The 8,739-nt window shown below is 45.3% G+C and overlaps 2 non-coding genes across 2 annotated transcripts; both read right to left on the reverse strand.

Moving 5' to 3' along the window:
• Nucleotides 1-868: 868 nt before the first annotated feature.
• Nucleotides 869-940, reverse strand: Trnaa-agc. The gene has a single exon. It is a non-coding gene; the product is annotated as a tRNA-Ala (tRNA).
• A 5,214-nt stretch (nucleotides 941-6,154) lies between these two features.
• Trnaa-agc lies at nucleotides 6,155-6,226 on the reverse strand. Its single transcript has one exon. It is a non-coding gene; the product is annotated as a tRNA-Ala (tRNA).
• Nucleotides 6,227-8,739: the final 2,513 nt, after the last annotated feature.

Here is an 8,739-nt window from a genome sequence, read left to right on the forward strand (position 1 = left end):
AATACAAAAAAAAAAAAAAAAAAAAATACCAAACGTTCCAGTTCACATTACAAGTTAGCACAATCTTTATACTGCAACGTTTCCAAAACTTCTTGTATTAAAAAGAAAATGAATTTCACATATTCAACTACGGTACAGTGATTCAGAAAGTATAAGCGTCTTAATACCACGAAATGGTAAAACAAAGTCAAAGACAGGAGCAGGAAGGTTATTCAGGAATAGAAATACGTATTGTCTATTCTTTTAATCTTTTGAGAGCATTCAAGCTGATGCCTCTTAAGCTTTAGTGTGTGAGCTATCGTCATGGACTACAATTTAAAATGCGATTTTATTTTTTGAAGAGTCCAGATTGCGATTTGTCCCCACGGGTCTGGACGCCAGCCTTCCCATAGAGGGCGCCACTGTCTCAGGTGAATCGATTCCGTGGGTCATTTTAGAACAATCCAGGAACCCCAGTCTACCGCAGAATGAACTTCGCTCTTCGCTGGCGAACAGGGCGACGCTGGTGTTCACCGAAGAAAACAGCTCTCTCGGCAGGGAAACTTTGGCGAAACTGTTCAGTTCTCCAGTTAAATCTTTTATCCTTTCTTTCCTAGAAACGCAGGTCACGTCACCTTCAGAACCTTGCAGTTTCGGACTGGGAGTACCGCTATTCCTTGGCTGCATCTTGAGACTTCCCATCTTCTCGTTCTGATAGTATGGCCTTGGGATGGTGCTCCAGCTCGGCGGCCTTAAAGTTGGTTTGCTGCTCTCTAGCAACATTAACATTCCGTGAAATCGTTTGGCTTTCTGTTTCAACAAGAGCAAGGAAAATAGTGAAGTCGTGGGGAGAAAAGAAAGCCAGTAACCCACAGGGGTTTGAAATCGCTGGAGGTGCCGGGGATTGAACCCGGGGCCTCGTGCATGCTAAGCACGCGCTCTACCACTGAGCTACACCCCCGATGTGGTTGTGCTCTTGGGAATACATTCAAGACAGAAATCTGATTTTTGCTAGGTTTTGGAAATATCAGGTGCAGAAGCCCAAGGCCACACTTACTTTCATCTTTTTAAAGTCCAAGCGGAAGTCGGGTGTCTGGCTATCATAGAGCAGCTCTCTTACCGGTCTGGACCAACGCGGTTTGCAGCTCTTGGTCCCGTGTGCGTGCAGCCACCTCTTTCAGCCCGGGAAGAGCCTGGATGAATGCTTTCGGTTTGTCTTTATTCCCTGCTTCCCCTCGGCCTTACTTTTAGAGGGTTGCAGAGCTGGGAACGATGGACCTCTTCTGTAATTCCAGCGCTTGAAAGGCATAGGCAGGAGCATTGCCTCGAGTTGCAAGACAAGCCAGGACTACACGATGAGACTGTTTCCAAAACGGAAAGAAAAATGCAAGAGAGATGGGGGAAGAGAAGGACTAAAGGTGGTTTTTCAGATCGACCGTTGTGACACCAGATGATAAATCAGTGAGAACAAAGACATAGGTGTACGCAATTATAAATGATCACAGGTGACACAAGAGTGGGAACGTGGGTTATTTGGGGGATGGGAGGAGACGAGCCAGAGAGGACTGGGGCAATGGGGAAGGGGTGAACTATATGAAAATGCCATAAGGAACCTCTTTAATTTGTGTGCTAACATAAAAATTAATAATAGTAATAATAAAGTATAGTAATGTATGTTTCTTCTCATTTCTCCCCTTAAATGATTTATAATGCAACTTTACGGGTGAGACTCTAACACAGGACTGATATATGTGTGTGATACATTTGCCAGTGGCAGTACAATGGATATTTTCACAGCAAAGCAGTAGTGGGCTAAGGAAATGACAGGTACTAAGGCAATTAATTATACCAATATAAATTTTAATTTACAACTGACAAATGTAATGTGTACCACATTAATACCACAAAAGCATAAAGACTAGAGCTTGTAGGCGTTACTTTCCGATATACGACTGGAGTTAATTTTTTATAAAATAAGGTGATCCCAATAAGTGAACTTGTATACTGTAAATGGAAAAACCACCCAGAAGAAAGCCTAAAAGCAGTGAATGCATCATTAATGAAATCTAAATACTACATTCACTAGAAAGTATTCACTTACTTCTAAAAGAAGGGTGGAGAGGAAAATAGTCGTGAGAGGTGTTGGAAACCAAAAGGGAAAACGATGGCACAATCCCGACTATTCCAATAACATTAAATATAAATAAACTAAACAATCCTATGAACAGGTGCAGCCCATAGGCCTGGATTTAACAATCATGCTCCCAGTGAGTGGCACCAGCAAGATGGTGGAATATAAATCCCTTCTCCCATGGAAGTGTGAGGTTAACAATAATGAACAGAACAATATGCCTGAAAGTTCTAGAAACTAGCTAACAGTTTCCTACCAAGACTCGCACCATGCTAACCACCTCAAAAGCAGGTGTGTGGGGATTGTGGGGGGATCATAGCAGTTCTCCCTCTGCTCCCTGCTCCTGCCCTATCATTGGTATTTGGAATGAATGAGGGAATTCCCAACTGGCCTCTTCTTCCTGGGGTGGGGTGGGAGTAGTTTAAAAAAACAACAACGATCAATGCAATACATACATTCACAAAATGAAGGTCAAAAACACAATCATTTCAAAAGATGCAAAGAAATATTTTTTTCATTCAACATTTTTTTTATTTGCTTTTATTTTCAATTGGGATTAAGCCCAGTGATTTACATCAAGCTCTACCCGAAGCCCTCAACATCTTATTAGTGTGCTGGCTTGAGAATATCCCCTACAGGGATTGCAGGTCAATGGAACCACATGCCTGGAATTCTGTGGAGATAGGAGAAACATCAACACAGAGCTGATTAGAGCCTTCGATAAAGACAATGTGGAAACCAGAGTCCTCAGAGGCTGTTTTTCCAGATCTGAGCCAATGTGTCTGGGGGGTCTCTACTGAAACATGGAGATGGGTCAGAATAGAGAGAGGAGTGATTTGCTTGAGATAGAACAACAGCATTATCCATATCCTGTGCCTGGTGCTATGCAGCCATGTTTTACACACACACACACACACACACATGCACGCAGGCACATGCACACATGCATGCACAAAGAAATTCACAAGACTGTATGGATTTTGTGGTCATCTGGGGTTTCTGGTTAAATAACTAAAAAAGAAATGAGTTTAAACCCACCTGGCCCTTTCCAGCACTCACTCTCAGGTGTGATTTCAAGTATTTGTTTGACGGCTTTTAACATACAAGATTCTCATTCTGTGTCCTAGAACTCAAAGCAGCGGCATCCTGTCCCTGGATGTTCATCACACATTGCTGCATTTGCTATTCGCAGAAGCGGTCTGAGAGCACCGTTCTCTCTTGTGGCGAGGATAAGGTATCAATTCCTTACAGTTTAGTAGTTAAAGCCAAATGTGGTGGCCCACACCTGCAATCCTAGTGCTTGGGAGGCTGAGACAGGAGGACTGCTGTGAGTTCAAGGCCAACTTGGGCTACAGAGTGTCTTTTTAAAGGAAAATGGGAGACTGTCCACACTTAATCTGTGAGATGAATGGATCCCATGGGGACTTGTGCCCTGATGGCGAATGGGTTCATTTTATCATGGAGCTTGGTTCACGATAAGCAAAAAGGAACCATGTTTCCTTCTCAACAGTTGGGCTAGTGACAGCAAGACAACCACAACCATGTGATTTCATTGCCATCTTGGTACAACCATACTGCATAAACCAAGATGATGGTGCACAGCACTTCCCAGTACCACTGAAACCTCAGGATCGCCACATCCCTTTTTATAGCAGAATGAGACAATACCAGACCTCCACAGTGGGTTGTCCTTTTTAGTTTTAGCTGTTTTGTTTTTATTTTTGACACACTGTTTCACATCATGTATTGACTAGTTTCTAGTGGGGATTTAAGACTTTTCTCAGCTTATAAAGGATCATCCTAGCTGGTTTTGCTGATTGTTGATGTTCCTTTCTAGAAGGAGGGGACAGGCAGTGACCCTGGACCTTCGCCTGAGTATCCAACCACTGCTCCAAATCAATGCTACTTAACTCTGCCCTAATTGCATATGGCCTTGGCGTCTTGGGGTGGACACAGGGTACATAGGATGGGAAGACTGCAGAGAAAGGGATCCACCTATGCAGCTGTAGGGAAACTATCTTCATCCATACTGGGTGAAAACTTGCTTTTGGGGCACTCACCACTCACTCATGCCCTGAAAGTAAACTCAACAAATCCATTGGTCCTCTAGGCTCCAGCCAAGGACTTCCTTTCCTCCCTACACATGGCTGGTACTTAAATCAAACTATCAATGCACTTTTGGAGTCTTTAAGATAAGCCCATTGGAGGGATACCCTGAATGCCATCCCAGATGACCCCATCCAGCTGTAAGAAGCCAGATTGGCCATCAGCCCAATGTCATAATAGTAGTTAGGGTTACCTCTTTTGGTGTGGGATGGGAAAGAAAAAAAAAAAACGGGATAGAAAATGGTTAGGCAGTTTAGGATTAAAAGACTGTAAAGAAAAGCAACTGTTTTCTTGGCTGGAAGTTAAAAAAAAAAATATGCTTGGCACTCTTGGCAGCCTCTTCCTTGCCCAGACCAGATATGCCAAAAGTGCTTTGGGAGCCCTGGTCTCTGATCTGGTTCCTAAACAATTCTAGGGTTACGGATGACACACATTAAAACATGCTGAAGCCATCACTTATCATAAATTTTTACACATTCTAGAGACTTCACAAGACCAACATACACTGGCTAAGGTATTTAGCCTAGCAAGGACTCAGTTCCTGAAATTCCCTTCCCCTTTATTAGCCAGTATCATCACCGTGAAATAGATCCCCCAGCAGTGGGATGAGACTCAGTCACCACCTACATGTGGGAAAAAGATGGAGGCCCTTTTGTTCAAGTGTGTTTGTTAGCCCAGTTTGGGTCTTGGTGTACCTCTTTGCGAAAAGAATTGCCTGATTGAGCTATTTGCACTTGGTTCTTGTGTTCCTTTGTGCAACATCCAGATTATTCTTTGTACCTAACATATATATATATATATATATATATATATATATATATATATATATAACTTTTTAAAAGGTGTATTTATTTATTATGTATACAGTGTTCTGTCTGCATGTATGCATGCAGGCCAGAAGAGGGCACCATGTGGTTGCTCTGTCTCTCTCTGTGTCTCTGTCTTTGTCTCTCTCTCTGTCTCTCTCTCTCTCAACTGCTAGGTAAGGGCCCTTTAAAATCTTTCCAGTTCCAGTTTTGCCCTGAGGCTCTTCTCTCTCTGCCTGGAGCAAATGTTTCCATTTGGAAGGAATGCTGCATTTCTGAGGACCATGCCTACAACAGTGGGTCTTTGGGTCTTGAAGTCAGCCTGGCATACTTAACAAATTCCAGACAGCCGGGACTACACAGCAAAACCCTGTCTTAAGAGAAAAAAAGCAGGGCGGTGTATATTAACATCACACCCCCGGGCATGGAGTGCACATCTACCTGCCGAAGCAGTCCTGGGCTGCCTTTCCAGGGTCAGGGCAGGGCACACTTTGGATGTTCTGTCCTGAGGGCAGACCTTTAATGTTGGTGTCCCTCATCCGGAGAAGTAGCCCAGTGTTGTGCATGAGGTTTACAAGTGTGTTGGGAAGTACTCACACGTGCATATGTGAGGCCCTTCAAAATAGGAGATGAAAGCCGGGAACGAGCGAGTCAAGGAGTGTGCTGTGCGGTTCCTTTCTTTACCTTGGGCTTGATTAAACTTATTTAGCAAAAACAAGAACTTTTATCTGGATCAAAACCTAGCATTATACTTTTTAAATTACTGGAATGCACACTAAGTACAAAAATGGAAAATGACCGGAACCGAGTGGAGGATCAACGGAAGGGAAGTTGTCGTGGGAGGAGTGGGGGAAATGAGAAACAGTTCCCAGTTTCCCACTGTGGACTGCTCTTTCTTCCCTCCCTCCAGTCTTTCCTATTCCCTGCCTGCCCCAGACTGCCTCTTCGTTCTTCTCTATCAGGGCCTTCGGCCATGCTGTACTTGGGAATGAAGCGCCTCGATATAAAACGCAAGACCAATGAGACAGACTTTTTTGTCTCCTTTGGTCTTGGTTTCTGTCCGTGTGGATTGGAATTGGCAGGAGACACACCACACCAGACCCAAAAAGATGGCTACCTTCTACAAGGTAGATGGAGGTGCCGGGGATTGAACCCGGGGCCTCGTGCATGCTAAGCACGCGCTCTACCACTGAGCTACACCCCCTCGCGGACAAAAGCCGCTCAAAATATTCCTATGACTGGATATTGTCACTCCGGCTGGCAGGTGTCCCGCAATTAATTTAGGATGTATACTGAGTCCCGCGTCTCGGATACTATGTGGAAGACAAACCAGAAGAAGGAAAAGATAAGCTGGTCTGCAATGTCTGGATCTCGACCAGGGACCGTCTATGATCTGTCACCTGGGGCGGATAGCAAGTGTTTCTGCCAGGCTGCTCCAGAGAGGGGTCTGAAGGGTGATTTCTGCTGCGAAAGGTGGCCGACACCGCAGTATGATGCCGGAAGGTGAAGAGAACAAAACTAGCTGGGAGGAAAGCTCACTCGGCTGTGGACTGGCTGGCAGCCGGGTGCAGGCTCGTTCTGACCCCGGGATGTAGACCCTGGGAAGCAGCAGGTTCCAGTGCACCCGGCCGAGCCCCACCACCTCACCCTACTCACGGCGCCGACACCCCACCTCCCCCGCCCCGCCCCGGAAGGCTCCATCAAGAAAAAGACGCAAAAGTAGTAGTCTGCACAACCCTCAGTGCCTAGTAGCGTCGGGGTCCTGGGGACCCTCCACTGCTTGGAGCGCAAGCACTCTCTCTCTCGTTCTCTCAGCCTTGTACAACGGTCGAAATTGGATTGGGGGTCTAATTAAAGGAAATAAACTAAGATCCTGGGAAAACATAAGATAAGAGAGGAGAAAAACCTCAAAGAAAGAGAGGAGACCTGGGAGCGGGAGGAAAAACAAGAGTATGTGTTAGACAGGGTTCTCTGACAGAACAGAAACAATAGGATGTATATATTATAAAAGAGAATATATTGGATTGTCCTACACAACCCGGACTGGGTAGTCCAACAGTAGCTAACTGCATGCTGAAAAAGCCAGTAGTTGCTCAGTCCATGAAACTGCAAACCTCAACTTTCCCAATGTTGGTGCTGAAAGCTGGGAGCTCCCAAGTGTCGCTGGTTTTGATTTTATGTTGGAAGTTGAAGGCTGATGCCACCAGAAGACAGCAGCGGTAGTGATAGTTACACTCCCTCCAGGGGAATCACAGGTAGCAGGTGCACACTGCTTTTTCCTTGAACCTCTATATCTTGTGCAGCTCTTTAGGAAGAAGCGATCCACTTTGAGGGTGTATCTTCCTCCTTTGATTAATCCAGAGGCGTGTCTCGTATGTGGCCAACCATCCCTGCTGACCACTAAGACCGACCATCCCAGCGTAGAAGGAAGTATGGAGAGTGGGTCCTTAGAGCTCAGAACAGGATTGACAGCTCTCATCACACCCCGGGTCTCCATTGTCCCACTCTTCCTCCAAGCATCGAAGACCGCTCCGTGAAATGTGGATTCAGAAAGCCGGTCCTTCTAGTCTGTCTCTTACGGCGTGTAAGAACACTGGGTCACCAGGAAGGGTTTGGGGCCAGAGTTTCTGCGTCAGTTGATCTGGGTGGGCCCTAAAATCTTGCGGTTCTCGCAAGTTTCCGGTGATAAGAGAAGATTCTGAAATGTCCTTACCTAAATAACAAGTCAGAACATGGAAGAAAGTGATCAGACTACACTGTATCTAGAACCGCTCCAAGAAGAGCAATCCTTTCATAGGAAGTGGGTTGCCAACCAGTAGAGAAGTCTCTCCCAGGGCACTTTGCAGAAGCAGATCTGAGATGGCTATCAATCAGCCAGCCTGATTGAGACTTTCTGCTTGGATGCACAGCTCTTGATGCCTGTTACCAGCTCTTCTGTGACAGGGTAAGACAGTGCAAATGCAAGACCTCCATCTTGTATTCTTGCTGGGGACATTTCAGGTTTAACTAGAGTTTAAACTCCATCATGGAGAATTTCACTGAAAACCTAGCTAACAGCTTCTGTTAAATTTCCTGTTTGTTCAAACTTCCCTCTCCAACTAACGACTATCTTAGCTTCTACCAAGCTGCTTGCTTGCACAAAGCCACCCCAGTCTCCTTAACCTGCTAAGTGAGAAGCCAGGATGTGGTGTCTGCCTTCAAAAACTCCCGTGTTCTGGACACTCTAGGCTACAGTAGGTCTCTGAATACCTGGGTGTCGTCCCAGCCAGCTAGAATAAAGACTTCTGATTGACTATAAAATCACACTCCCCCTTCACACCGATTATGAGTTATGCGATTGCACCAGAGTGTGAGTTTGAACGCTCAGCAGTGGGGTGAAGCCCTCACCATCACCACTGCACCAGAATAAGAACTAAGAGAACTTCCCACCCATTGTGCTTGCTCCTCTGGTTTGGGTCATGGTACATGCTTTTTACAAAAAGGAGCTGCCTTTCGGGATTATTTTTTGTCTTGCCCGTGAGTTTCTTTGTGACAGACCAAAAGTATTATTTTCCAAAAGTTTGGGTGTTCATTCTAGATTGCAAATCTGCCCAGAGAATGGTCTGGTCCCCTTCTTTGAGGAAGATGCATCCTCATAGCTCCATTATGGTGGCCATAGACTCTTGTGTAAATGACACTCTTAGATCTGTAATGATGCCCAGGACATAGTTTCTTGTT

This window comes from Peromyscus leucopus, chromosome 5 (genome assembly GCF_004664715.2).
Source record: "Peromyscus leucopus breed LL Stock chromosome 5, UCI_PerLeu_2.1, whole genome shotgun sequence".
In the NCBI taxonomy this organism is placed as follows: Eukaryota; Metazoa; Chordata; class Mammalia; order Rodentia; family Cricetidae; genus Peromyscus; species Peromyscus leucopus.